This window comes from Podarcis cretensis, assembly GCF_951804945.1.
Source record: "Podarcis cretensis genome assembly, chromosome: 8".
Taxonomy (NCBI): Eukaryota; Metazoa; Chordata; class Lepidosauria; order Squamata; family Lacertidae; genus Podarcis; species Podarcis cretensis.
The window spans coordinates 34,420,430-34,434,133 of NC_137177.1; the positions used below are offsets into that span (position 1 = coordinate 34,420,430).

At 46.3% G+C, this 13,704-nt stretch overlaps 1 protein-coding gene across 1 annotated transcript in view; it reads right to left on the reverse strand.

The window, feature by feature from the left end:
* The window catches only part of PTP4A2 (protein tyrosine phosphatase 4A2), a 27,368-nt gene extending 23,690 nt beyond the window's left edge, over positions 1–3,678 (reverse strand). Inside the window, exon 1 of the mRNA XM_079988633.1 lies at positions 3,445–3,678. The gene's annotated coding sequence lies outside the window, so the exon portion shown is untranslated. The remainder of the gene's footprint in view (positions 1–3,444) is intronic.
* Positions 3,679–13,704: the final 10,026 nt, after the last annotated feature.

Below are 13,704 nucleotides of genomic sequence, written 5' to 3' on the forward strand. Positions count from 1 at the left end.
TGTATATGTAAAATAAAACATTGTAGCTGAAAACTAAATTTGGTAAAATCAGATTTGTTTCACCTAAATTGGTCTATCATTTTTGTCCACCCTTGTTATAAAGCATTTATCAGTAAAGTGTCTTTGTCAAAGACACCACTTTTTTTAGTAAAACTATACAACAATATCAGAAAAGATGCAAAAAGAATCAGTACATTATATTTTATTGCTATGGCTAGTGGCTGATGCAAATAAAGATTCTTCTGATTCTGATGCTAAAAGAAGCAGGAGCCTGAAGAGATTATTTTTAATTTTAAAAAATTACAAGCAACACTACAATCACATCAGCTCTATTCCTTAATAAGGCCCCTCAACAGTTAACTAGTGCAGTGTTCTATGGAAGGACAAAGTTCAAAATGTGGACAGTAAACTGAAAATTATTCACAAAGTGTTAGTGAAAACTGTTTCAATTTAGTCGTGTCTAGACGTTCTATAGCTAAACCACGGCATGCTCAAAAGATTCCTCCTCACTACCACAAATAAAATCATATATTAGTTTGAGACCTCAACTCCCACCTCTTGTAGACATTCCAACCCCACAGAAGTCTAAGTGAAGATAACATTTCTGCACTTTGAGTCACATAGGGAGGTGCCTTTTTTCCCTTACTACTGCAGTTCTGAGTCACAACCTTCCCTGTTCATTCAACAAGCAGAGAGAATGTTCATACTACAACTTGCGAAAAGTGCTAGTCTGCTCATAGGTACCCAAAATCACACACACATAGTTATTTCACATGGGGAAAGTGGTTTGTAACAAACCATAGCCAAAGAAACCCAGGGGATGCCAGCAGATTTCAAATGTCAAGGGCTGTCCTGTGCTTTTATCTCATGCACCCCCCAAGAAACTTATTTCCAGCACAAAGACTCCCCTTTTAATGATTTAACTAGACTATGCTTCCTTACACCATCTTGGTCTTTTATCACCTAACACTTCTTTGTTGTACTTCTTCACTCTAGGTTTGACTACTCAATGCAACCTCACTTCCCATTTATTTCCCCAGCAACCTCTGCCTCTGTTTCTTTCTTTCAAATCTGCTCCAGCTTTCCTTGATAAACCTCTAAACTATGTGGCAGCATACGTACTCCAGGCTTTGTCCTGCACTCCATTCCAATATACCACCACCTCTTCCTACACACACTCATTCTTCTCCTTGGTCTTTCAACACTGTCAGTTCCTGTAAATACCTTCCTCAACATCTGTATTTCCTACACAGTCCTTCCATATACCTCCACTTAGCTTCCAAATTATTTCCCCAAGCTATAGGCACATCTTTGAAGCTCCAGCCTTGATGCTCACTTGCATAATCTCTCCTCCTTTCTAGAGACTTGTAGGTCCCCCTGGGAGACATTCTTCAGTACACACCCACTTCCTCCATTCTTCCAGAGGTCTGATCCTAAGGCTCAGTTTTATGCTGTTACTCTCTTACTGCTCCTACCTAACCTGCAATTTTCCTTGTAGCATTTCCCCATCATAACATTTACTGATTCCTTGTGGTCTAGCTGCCCCTCCCTTTTTTCCCTCCAAATTACGAATCCTTCCTTAAGCCTCCACTTTTTTGTCTTAGTATGCCCCACAACACCATGACCCTCCTTTACCAAGTTTGTACGTATGTTTTTCTGGGCAACTCAAACAAAAAATTATCCCGTAAGAACAAGAGACAAAAAGCAAATCATTCTAAAGATAGCATACCTATTATTTACAAATGTTTATCATCTATTGGGGTATAATATTTATCATGGGGTGAGCTCCAGTTGCTCAGTCCCTGCTCCTACCAACCTAGCAATTCAAAAGCACATCAAAGTGCAAGTAGATAAATAGGTACCACTCCGGCGGGAGGGTAAATGGCGTTTCCGTGCGCTGCTCTGGTTCGCCAGAAGGGGCTTAGTCATGCTGGCCACATGACCCGAAAGCTGTACGCTGGCTCCCTCAGCCAATAAAGCAAGATGACCGCCGCAACCCCAGAGTTGTTCGCAACTGGACGTAACGGTCAGGGTCCCTTTATCTTTACCTTCTGGTTCCTTGGAGGACTTGTATTACTTCTAAATCCAAAGTTTTTGCTCCTTCAGGTCTCCTCCCTTCACATGTTGCTAAAGCTCTACACTGTTCCAGTACATTTCCTTTCCATGATGACCACTCTTTTAAAAGTAATCTTTTAAAACAAAGTACTGCCCCTAGGCCAGGTCAAGCCAGCTTCACCACTCCTCCACAAATCAACAACTTTGCCCATCCTCCTTCACAACGGAGCGATGAAGCTCACTGGGTGTTCTTGGGCCAGTCACTTCAGCCTAACCTACTTCACAGGGATGTTGTGAGGATGAATTAAGGAAGAGAACCATGCATGCCACTCTGAGCTTCATGGAGAAAAGGTGGGATATAAATGTAAAAATAAATATATAAGAGTAACCGAAAGGTCTGAAAAGACTTTTCTTCCCTCCACCAAATCAGGCCTTCTCTTCCCTTTGGCCTACCCCATTTCTGCAAACCTTCCTGTGGTATTCCCATTTTTTCCTCACAGCATCCCCTTAGTAATCCTCCCTTTAACCATACAATCAATCTTCCATCCTATGTTATAAGCAACCACTCAAAAAAAGGGGGGGGCTTACAAACGTCAAAAAGAAATATATGACTATGATGGACATCTCTCTCCCCAAACTCGAACAGACCAGGCCCCTCCTGTAGTTCAGCTTCTCAGACCCAGTCCCAGACATCCCCCCCCCCGCTGCCAGCACCCCAGCCTGCCGGCTCCCAGTGTCTGCCTTAGACTTAGCCACTCTTTCCTTCAGACGCCGCTTCCTCCTACTCCAAATTTCAAGCGTGGCCCCATTCACTGCAAGTCGCACAACCACCAGAGGAAGTAGCGTATGAAAATGGCCCTTTCCCAATCCCCATGCCCTTTTAAATTCCGCATCCTCCCCATCTCCTTTCCCTGCCAGCCTGCCTCCCATTCTTCCCCTTAAACCCACTCACCACCACAGAAACCTCCTAACTCGAAAGTCCCATGGGTGGCTCTCCCTCTCTCCACTCAGGAAAATTCACAGCGCCATCAAAAGAAAACCGAAGGGCCTGAAAAGGGCCCTGTGCAGATCCACTGATGACCCTCAACGCTCACCCCCATAATGTCTTGACCTCCCTCCCACCCCTTCTCCCCCCACCCCACCGAGCAGCTCCCCAGTTCGCCACGCCGTCCCCCCACTTCCTTCCCCAGACAGCCCACAAATACCGGGACACCCCCCAATCGAAGTAAAGGATCTCAAAGCGGCGTTCGCTCCCCTCCCTACGCCCCCCGCCTGCGCGGGCCTCCCCCTCGTGCTTCAGCCTTCCCCCATTCCCCCCCGCGCCTTCATCCCCCCCTCCCGCAAAGGCCCCGGCCACCGCCGCCGCCTCGTCGTCGTCCTCTCACCCACCGAGAGCATTGAACGTCCAGGCGCGGAGCAGACCGGGCGCCTCCCACACGGCCCGGGCAGGGAGGGCCCCTCTACCTGCGTCAACGCGCGGAAGCGGGCCAGAGCCGCGGAGGGGGAAGAGGAAGAAGGGAGCGCCGCCGCGTCGTCGTCGCCACCGCCGCGTAATCGAAGCCTCCCAAACCGGACCTGACCGGCAGCCGACGCGACGCGCGATTCCCCCTCAGCCAGCCACACAAGACAGACAGGCGGCCACCCGCCAACCACAAGGCCCGCCGGGAGAAAGGCCCCGCCCGCCGCCCTCGCGCAAGCGCACGAGGCACCTCCCGTCCCCGTCGCGCGCCTTGCCACAATGGTACCGTCCGGCTCACCTCACGCCACCCTCCCCCCTGTACCGCGGCGGGGGATGGTACAGGCTTTGGCGGCGCCGCCGCCGTTCTTCTCCGGCTCCTCTCCCTCCATTTGCGATGGTCTGACGCACAAATGAAGTTGCCCCTCTCTTTGAGAATGGTCCACGCCGCCCCTTTTCAGGAGAATGGAAGCGGCGCGCTCAGTTCCCGCCCCGGCGTGACCCAGAGTGGTACGGCCTGCTCGGAAAAGAAAGCGCGCAAGCACTACTCACATCTGCAAGTGTGGCAGTTGGTGTGCTAGACAGTTGCCTTCGCTCGATAATAGACTGGACAAGAGCCAACATACTGAAGCTCAATCCAGATAAGGCTGAGGCCCTGTTAGTGGGTGGTTCCCTAGACCGGATGGCTGAGTGGCTGCCTGCTTTTGATGGCAACTATGTTGCAATTGAAGAAGCTACATAGCTTGGGGGGTACTTTTGGATCCATCACTGTCCAATAGTATTTTATTTAATGTTGCTTTAAATATAATAAAGCCTAAAAACAGGAAAGCCATTTACAACCAGAAAAGATAAAAACAAAAATACAAAATGCATAAAATGCTAAGATATCACAATTAATTTAATAAAGAGAAATGCCAGTGTTTAAAGCTGCATTCCAACTGCAAGCAAAAGTGGTCTGCTATTCAGTTTAAACTAGGTGCATATGTACCTAGACTGAGCATGGGAAACTGCTTTATAGGAAGTCAAACCATTGATCCATTTAGCAGTTTTGCCTATATCACAGGCAGCAGCTCTTCAGTTTCAGGCAGGACATCCCCACTCCTACCTGGAGGTGCTGGGGCTTCTGCCTAGGACCTTTTGCATCCAAAGCAGATGCTCTGCCACTAAGCTCTGATCCTTCTCTGCTTGCCTTTCCAGTAGTGTACTGTTCAAAGAATTCCCCAATGAGAATGAGCGGGTGGTTCTCCTTGCATGCATATAATCTCATTTAAATTTGATGGATTACAACTACAGAAGATTAATTTAATAACTGAGTTTTAAAGTGAAAGTCTTTCTTTTTTTTATAAATGTTTATTAGCATTTTCAATAATAGACATAGACACACAGAAAAAGAGAAAATAACAAAAAATACAAAAACTTAAAAAAGACAATTTAAAAAAAAATTGAATTTCAATTGCTTATTTTCATATAACTTCTTTCTTAGACCTCCTCACCCCTCCCCTTCTTGTATTCCAGTTCAAGTTATTAATCCTGCAAATCCTTATTACTTAATTCTCAACCTTAACTTAATGATTTTTACATACTGTAATTTTACCTTTCCTCATTCTTCCATTAAATTGTTTTTGCATTCCTCATTTTCATTTCATTTTAACCATTTTAAACACCAATTTTAACTTATCTAATCTTAAACATCTTATGCATCATTTCTTGTTCTTTAACATATTTCTTAAAGTCGGTCAATATTTCCCTTCCACGGCTTTCCCAACTTCCATACAAATGACAAAACAAATTAAAACAAAGTAATTAATAATTATGTACCCTTTGGATTACCAAACTCCACCCCCCCCCTTTCCCGGTTTTGGTCCCCAATAAGTGTTCATCAGTCAATACTGTTTAACCTGGAGATCTCACGTCCGAGGCTCTCAAGTCATCCTCAGTTCCTCTCTGCCGGCCTCTTGGATAGTCCTTTAGGTTAAGCCCCAAGGCTCGGAGGGGCTCTGACCCAACAAAATCCATGATTTTTCCAGTTGGCCCTCCATATTTAAAATTAGTGCTAATGAGGTGCTCCACTCTCAAATTTACAATTTCCAGCTCAGTCCAAACTTTCCACCTCAAATTTTTATTCTCCTTTGTTATCTGCATGCCAGGCCCCAAACTGTAATTCTCCCTTGACATCTGCAAAGTTACCACTCCACCTTCCTTTTCCTCAAAAACAACGTGTGTCTCTTCCATAGTCTCATGGCTCTCAAATTTCTCTTGTTGTTGATTTGTGTAAACTTCTTGCCTCCACTCCCTGTCAGTTTCAACAAAGTTGTTTACTGCCAGGGCCAGAGTGTTCGCACTTGTAGTCAAAACATCTGTCTGATCTTGTAACTTTCCCAGGAGAACCAGTATTTTGTTGAGTTTAGTCTGATTTTTGCTTCTTTCAGCCATTCTTGTAGTGTCTCTGTCCCCCAGAAGGGGGATTTTAGTCCTTCAATGTCTTTCAGTTTAAAAACCAGTAAGCAAGTTAATTTGTAGCAGCTCTCCCTTATTTTCCAGAAATTGCAACAAATATAGCCAGCAGATGCAACAAAGACAAAGTTCCCTTTATCCTTTCCTTTTGACAGCTATTTTGACAGCTGTCAAAATCTTCAATGGTTCCTCAGCAGGTTCTCTCGCGGGACACCCCCGGGTTCAGGGGGGGTGAAACTTTAGCTCCTAACGTTAGGTTTATCCTCCGGTAAAATTCTATAGCGTCAAGCCGTGAAGGCTTTTTTATAAAAAAGAAAAGAGTTCTCTCGACCTTAAGTTGCAAGCTCTTTGCGTTAAAGTATCTACACAGAGGGGGGGGGCGACTTCCTTTTTGACCCTTCCCCGCTCGTTACCAATTCAGCAAAAATTTGTTTGAATTCCAAATTCCATATTTACTCACGGGTTCTTGTTTTTGAGTCCAAATGTTCCAAGGAAAAAGTCAGCGCTTCTCCGACAATGGCATACGGCTTCGCTCCGCAGAAGGAGCAATCTACTCACAGCACCGCGCCGTCCCCCGTCCCCGTTCCTGAGCCTTTAAAAAGGCTCCTTCGCGGTTTGGGGGGGTGCAAATGGTGCCCGCCGAGTCACCACGCTCACAGGCATCAGCGCCTGTGATTTTTAAGGGTCCCCGCGTCGCCGGTGCGGACAAGACCCGATCCTGCGGAGCCGATTCCCTCCGGAGCTCGGAGGGAATCCGCCATTAGTCGATGGCGCTAACCCGGAAGTCCCTTAAAGTGAAAGTCTTTCTGAAGGGAGATGGGAAGGGTTTCTCTCAATATTCTCTGTACCTTGTACCTAAGAAGGGTTGCTCTCAAATATTATCTGCAGTAAATTTCTGTGCTAATCCTGTGCTAATCCTTACTTCTGCAATTGTGGTCAGACAGTTAGCACACAGCCAGTGGCTGTTTGCTAAATCTGTCTGGCAGGTCAAGAGTCCATTTCCTGCCTTGCCAGCTAGCAAGAAACTGCAGCTGTTTGCAAATTTAACCAGGCCTGCTAAGGAGGCCGTTTCCTGCCTTGCGCTTCCTGCCTTAGTAATGCAAAGATAAGAAAGACACGTATAAGCAAAAGGGGAGGGGGAGTGCTTAGCCAGCAGAAAGACATGTAGGAGGGAGATGGAATGTTTAGCAAGCAATATAGATGTGCCATATAAGGGAATAAGTTGAACATTTGCCAGCTGATTGGAGAAGTTTGGGGAAGGTATGGGAGGGGGGAGAATGTTCAGAAAGTATAAGAAAGTTTGCTGAAGTGTATTGCGACGCAGCCAGTTTTTCAGAAGCTATTCTGCTGGTTGTCTCTGTGCACAGATTACAATAAACTCTTTTCTCCAAAGAAGAATCTTTCCTGGTGCTTTTTGCTCTCTCTTCGGTACTGGGGATGCGGGCGAATGATTCCCTGGCAAGGACAAGGTTCAGGCTACATTTCAAGTAGTTTGGCAGAAATATAATAGAGTAAAAAAAGGCAGCTTGCCAAAAAGATGATGACTAGAATACTCTTCCTTAATGCATTGATGCATACAGATTTTAATCCACCGTGGTTATCAAACTGTTTAAAAACCAAACCAAATTGCTTCCAACCTAGTTGCAGAAAGCCAATGTGTTAGTGCTTCTATACTATAGATTAGTGTTTCCCAAGTGGGCGATACCGCCCCCGCAGGGGCACTAGAATGATCCAGGGGGGCAGTAGTAGCATCGGGTGCAATTGGGAGGGCCTTGAATAAAAATAAGGGACTGGTGGAAGCATGAGGAAAGATGAGAATAAAATTTTGAAAAACCATTAGTACATGTCTCATCTGTTGTGTAATCATGCTTACTGCCAGGTCAGGTGCCATTGTGCGATGGCAACACCACCTCCCCGGAATCCAGTGGTCCTGCTGAAGACGAGGGGTTTTCGTGGGCTTGAGTGAGCTGTTTTCAGCTTCACCCAGGCCTGGGAAGTGGATTGCAGCTTGCCTGCCTATTTGGCCAATGGCAGGCAGGTTACAGCACTGGCCCCACCCCGGGGCAGATTGTACTGAGCTTACCCAAGCTAGTACACTCCATATGTTTTGAACTACAATTCCCAGGACTGGGCCTGATGGGAATTGCACACCAAAACATCTTGAGATTGGTGAAGGTCTCTCTAACTATACAACCTTGTGCAAGTTTACTCAGAAGTAAGCCCCACTGCCAGGGCTGGTATCAGCATGTGGCACTCTTGGGCAGCTGTTGAGGCCCCAGCCCCACAGTAGAGCCCACTCCTGCTCCCTCCAGTCTGGGGAGCTGATATTTTAATTTCCTATAATGACTCCAATGTAACCTTGGTCCAGGGCTTTGTAGGACATTAAAATGACAGACCTCAGACTGCCCTGGAGGCCTGCCATTGACATTTCTCATTGTGGAAAATTAAAATGGTGGCTTGCCATCTGACCTTTGTTTGAAACTGCTGCCACTTCCTAACACTGGCAGGGAGCAGAGACATTTTGTTGAGACACCCCTCTTCCCTGTATTCACTGTGGCTTTCTCTCAGATAAGTGCACAGTATTGCTGCTAATATCAGTGACCATTGCACTTGGAATGTAAGATGAGGCCAGAGTAGTTAACAAAAGGCTTTGTTGAAGGAAGAGGACAGGGAGCAATATTTATCTTTCTATTGCTTTCTATCCCATACTTCCTCATGTATGTATGTGTGTGTGTGTGTATATATATATATATATATATATATACACACACACACACACACACACACACACACACTATAGAGCTGGCCTCACAACAATCCTGCGAGGTCTGCTTAATTTTGTTTTTTAGACTTGAGGGGGAAGCTGCTTTTCCATTTCAAATGCAACATTTCAGTTTTTGCCACTAGAGAGCAGCAGGAATCAACATTCCACTTGCAGAGAAAGCCTGCTCTCCCATGCTGGGAAGGAATGATTGAGTAGTAATATACATTGTTAGATGGTCATCATGTTTTGTCTTTGGGAATATTAGCACAGGGCTCTGTGAACACCTGTTACCTTTGAACTTATTGAACTAGGTCGGACTTTTTATAATCCTACCGCCATGACCATCCAATTGCTGTGTTAATGGAGGAGCCATTTAAAGAGCAAAGGGAAATCTGGTCCTCCTTATGTTGTAGGCTTATAACTGATTTATTATTGATTCATTGCATTTATATCCCACCTTTTTCTCCAAGGAGCTGAAGGTGGTGTTCACAGTTCTACCCCTCCTTATTTAATCCTCTCAACAACCTTGTGGGGTAGGTTAGGCTGAGAGGCAGTGACTAGCCCAAGGTCACCCAGTGTGCCTCATGGCCGAGTAGGGATTTGAACCCTGGTCTCCCAGGTCCTAGTCCAACACACTAACCACTACACCACACTGGCTCTGTTTCATCAGCTCCGGCCAGCATGGCCAATGGCCAGGGGTGGTGGGAGATATAGTCTATCAAAACATCTGGAGGGCCATCAGTTCCCCACCATTGCATTAACACAAGAGATATGCTTGCAGGGGAATAGTGTTCTAATCTAATGGGGGGCAACATCTATGAGGGGTGTTTAAAAAGAACTAAGAATCTCTGGGGTCACTCCATCACTAGCTATCTAGCACAGGCCCTCCAGACCAATGTCTTCCGGAAAAGTAGGCTCTTGCCTATGAAACAACAAGCGGCCATGTCTTTTAAAGGCACCACAGGATGAGTTGGAGTTGTTGCTGCAACAAACATGGCTACCCATCTGGAATTTATCTAGAAAATGCTCTAGCCAACCACTTCTATACTGAGGCATATTTTTCTGCATTCCAGGTCCCCATTCCATGGAGAGTTTACCATGGGGAGGTAAATGGTAACACCTGAGATGTCTGTGCATCTATGATAATTTCCTCCTCACCAGAGGTATTCTGTGTCTGAATGTGCTTTCTTGGGTTAGGCTGCAGGCATCTGACCTGGTCCTAGTTATGCTACTGTTATGCTAGTTATGCAAGAGGACCTGGGGCAGTGGAATGTGCTTGTTTTCTCCGTTAATATCTACTTCCACAAAGTTATCACCTTTCCAGAAACTGTTCTGGCAGGGCCAGTGTGCCTTTGACAGCAGGCAGAAATAATGTAAGGAAGGAAAAAAAATTCTGTGCTGGAGAAAGAAACCAGCGCCTGTGGAAAGACTGCCATTTACCCAACTGTTTAAAGCACAGGGTCCTGGCTGTAGCTCCTGCAGCAGACGCAAAAGAAATCTGTGGTAACAGGAGTGGGGGAATGCCACTCCAAGAAGCACAAAATGGTTCAACAATGCCAGCTGCATCATCAGCATCCATGGCAACACCACTGATGCCATCATCAGTCACAGATTGCATGGCAATGGCGCTGCTGTGAAAAACCGCTACAGAACAAGCCAGTCTACAGATGGTGATACACCCACACAATATCTCCCGGCACAGCCATGCCTGCCTCAAAGAAGAGAAAGAATGCTAGGCCCCAACCTCTGCTAAGAAGTAAGATTTCACCCTCCATTAAATGTTGCCTGGCAGCAGCCACTGCATCAGGCTGTAAGAGAGAGAAAAGCAAGGATGCAGGCACACTCTTTGGCCACTGTGAGAATAGGATGCTAGTCTAAGTGGGCCATTGGGTTAATCCAGCTGGCTTATGTTCTTATGCTGAGAGAAAGCAATATTTGGTGTCTCCTCTCCTTGAACTTTTCTATCCGATCTGGTCTTCAGAACAATTACCTATGAATATGAATGCAAGTTTGCTTATTTTTTCCTCTATCTAATCCATTTCCTGCTTGTGTTATGTCTGTGGAAATTGTAAGTCTGAGGGCATGGGCTGTATTTTTTGTTGTATGTAAACAACTCAATCCGTAGCTGACGAGTGGGATAAAAGCATTCTCCAAATAAATACTGAATAAAAATGAGTCTTGTACATGGGGGTTCCAGTCCCAGTATCTACACACACACAATTGTTCATAAGTACCCTTTTGACTGCACAACAGAGAACACATGGGGAGAACAGTTTTAAAGACCACTGGTGTCATGACCTTGGGATCAGATTCCCCTTTTTCAGGGGATAGATAAGATGGAGAACTCTGAGCCAGAGGAGGAAATTGCATGCAGGGCCAGTCCCAGAAGCACATCCGCAACATGAGCCTGTAGTACTAGTCCCCTCCCCTGCACCAGTGAGGACGCCCCATTGTCATCCTGGAACTCAAAGAACACCATCACAAAAGCCCCAGTACACGCAGAGCCACCCTTGCTCCATTTAAATAAAAGATCATTGGAGCAGGCTGGGTTCCTATAACTGAAGTGGCAACTTCCCAGCATAGGGCACAAGGCCGAGAACCACGGTGGGAATTTATGCTCCACTACGTTGGAAGTGTTGGGATGCCACTCAGCTTGCACAGTAGGCAGACATACCTCCATGGGAAGAGTAGAAAGAGAGGAACCTCCCAATCTTTCAGTATCAAAATGCAGTTTTACAAATTATGCTGCGACTGCATTTGGAATACTGTGTACAGTTCTGGTTGAGTTGGGGGGGGTGGAGAGAAGCTGTATGAGAGAGTCATGTCTGATTTCTGCTGGAATCCAAAGCTGTAGGAGAAGCAAGACCCTCTTGGGGTGTCAATGCTGTGGGCCCCTCCATTGTATGCTCAGGTTGTAAATAAATCATATACAGTGGTACCTCGGGTTACATACGCTTCAGGTTACAGACTCCGCTAACCCAGAAATAGTGCTTCAGGTTAAGAACTTTGCTTCAGGGTGAGAACAGAAATCGTGCTCTGGCGGCGCGGCAGCAGCAGGAGGCCCCATTAGCTAAAGTGGTGCTTCAGGTTAAGAACAGTTTCGGGTTAAGTACGGACCTCCGGAACGAATTAAGTACTTAACCTGAGGTACCACTATACCATAAAGATACCACTATCTCCACAGTTCTTCACTCCAAGGAAACTGAACCTTGGTCAAGCATCCAGAACTCCTGGAATCTCACACCACTTGGAGATTGGGGCACTTGGAGATTAGGGCAGTGTGCAATAATATTATAGAGTTGGTAAAGGTTCAGGAAAAGGCAATCAACATGATCAAGATGGAGAAACTTAAGAAAGGTGGTAGCATTTGCCATCTTTTGGTTCAGAGAAAAGGCAAGTCAGAGGCTACATGACAGAAGTTTATAAAAGCAGGCATGGCATGGAGGAAGCGGACAGAGAAAAGTTTTTCTCTGCTTATCATAACTCTGGAACTCGTGGACAAAATCCAACAGAGCTGACTGTTGGAAAACTCAGGGCAAATACAAGAAAATACTTCTTCACACAGTACATAAACTATGGCCACCAACTTGGATGGATTCTAAAGATGAAGGAGGCAGCTATCAATGGCTACTAGCCGCAATGCCCATCCATGCACTGCCGCCGTCAGAAGAAGCAATCCCTCTCAGTACCAGTTGCGGGAAACCATAGGAGGGCAGAGTGCTCCTGGGTTCAAATCCTGCTTTCAGGTTTCCTACAGGCATCTGGTGGGCCACTGTGAGAAGAGGATGCTGGGCTGGAAGGACCATTGGATCAATGATGGCCTAATCCAGCTGAATTCTTCTTACGTTCTTATTCGAATGCCCCGGATTTTTGCTTTGTCTTAAACTGTGCGTTCATTAGGGTCTGGCACATGCGAGATTAAACACTGCTATTATGCAACTCGGCATTTAACAACGCACATGGTTATCGTACGGTAACTGTTGGGAAAATATTTGCATTTTGTCTTTTTGTAAACTTCTAAGAAAATTAGTCACTGAGGCGGCGGTGAGGAGACCCATGCGGGGGCGCGCTCCCGCGCCCTCCATGATTCCTGCGCACGCGGCTGTGCATTGTCCTCCTCGCTTCGCCATGAGGGCGCGCGCGCTCCCGCGCTCGGCCTCTCGCTCTCAGCTTTGTCCTCGGCGAAGAAGGAGCTTGTCACGAGAATTAGACTTACGAATGTAGATTCGCCCACAGAGCACAACTTCCGGGTTCAGCTAAACAGTCACAAGTGCTGAGGCGTTGCCTTGCTTGAAACGAGGAAAGTTGCCCATGGAGGACAAGAGAATTTGGCACGCTTTTTAGCATCCATTGGGCGACAGGAGCAAGTTCCCTTCGCGAACAAAAGGCAGCTGCTCTTTCTTATGGCGCGGGGATTGATCTTATTTCGTGCAAAGGAACGTGACTGGAGTTCTTAAACAGCTTAAGGCTGCGCTCTGTTGCACACACTGCTGCAGCGTCGGTACTCCTGGCTCAAGTTTTGAAGAAGTTTCCCAAATCATATTTTCACACGGAATAAAGCTGAATTAGAAAGAGCATTAACTTCTCTTTTTACTGCTGTTTCCATTTCGTTTCGATGAGGTCACGCTGCTTTCCGAATCCAGCTAAAAACTACTTCCTATTGTTCTCCATGAGCAGCGCTCACTTTTCTCTTATGGAAAGAAAAAATAGGAGAGAGAGTAGTAGGAGGGAATTTGTACAGTGAACCTTTACTTCCAATGTATTTTCTCTCTATATATGTAGTTTACGAACCACGCATGAGGCCTGAATTACATCTAAGACGCATGCGCAGGGTGTGTGCGCACGGCGAGCTGATAGGAAAGAGGGCCGTCTCTTCAATGGAATGCTGCGCCTGCGCGGCTCATCCCGGCGCTTCATTTTTTTTGTTCGTGGCGAAGAGGCCTTAGGCTGGCGCGTGCGCAGTGGGCGCCCTCGC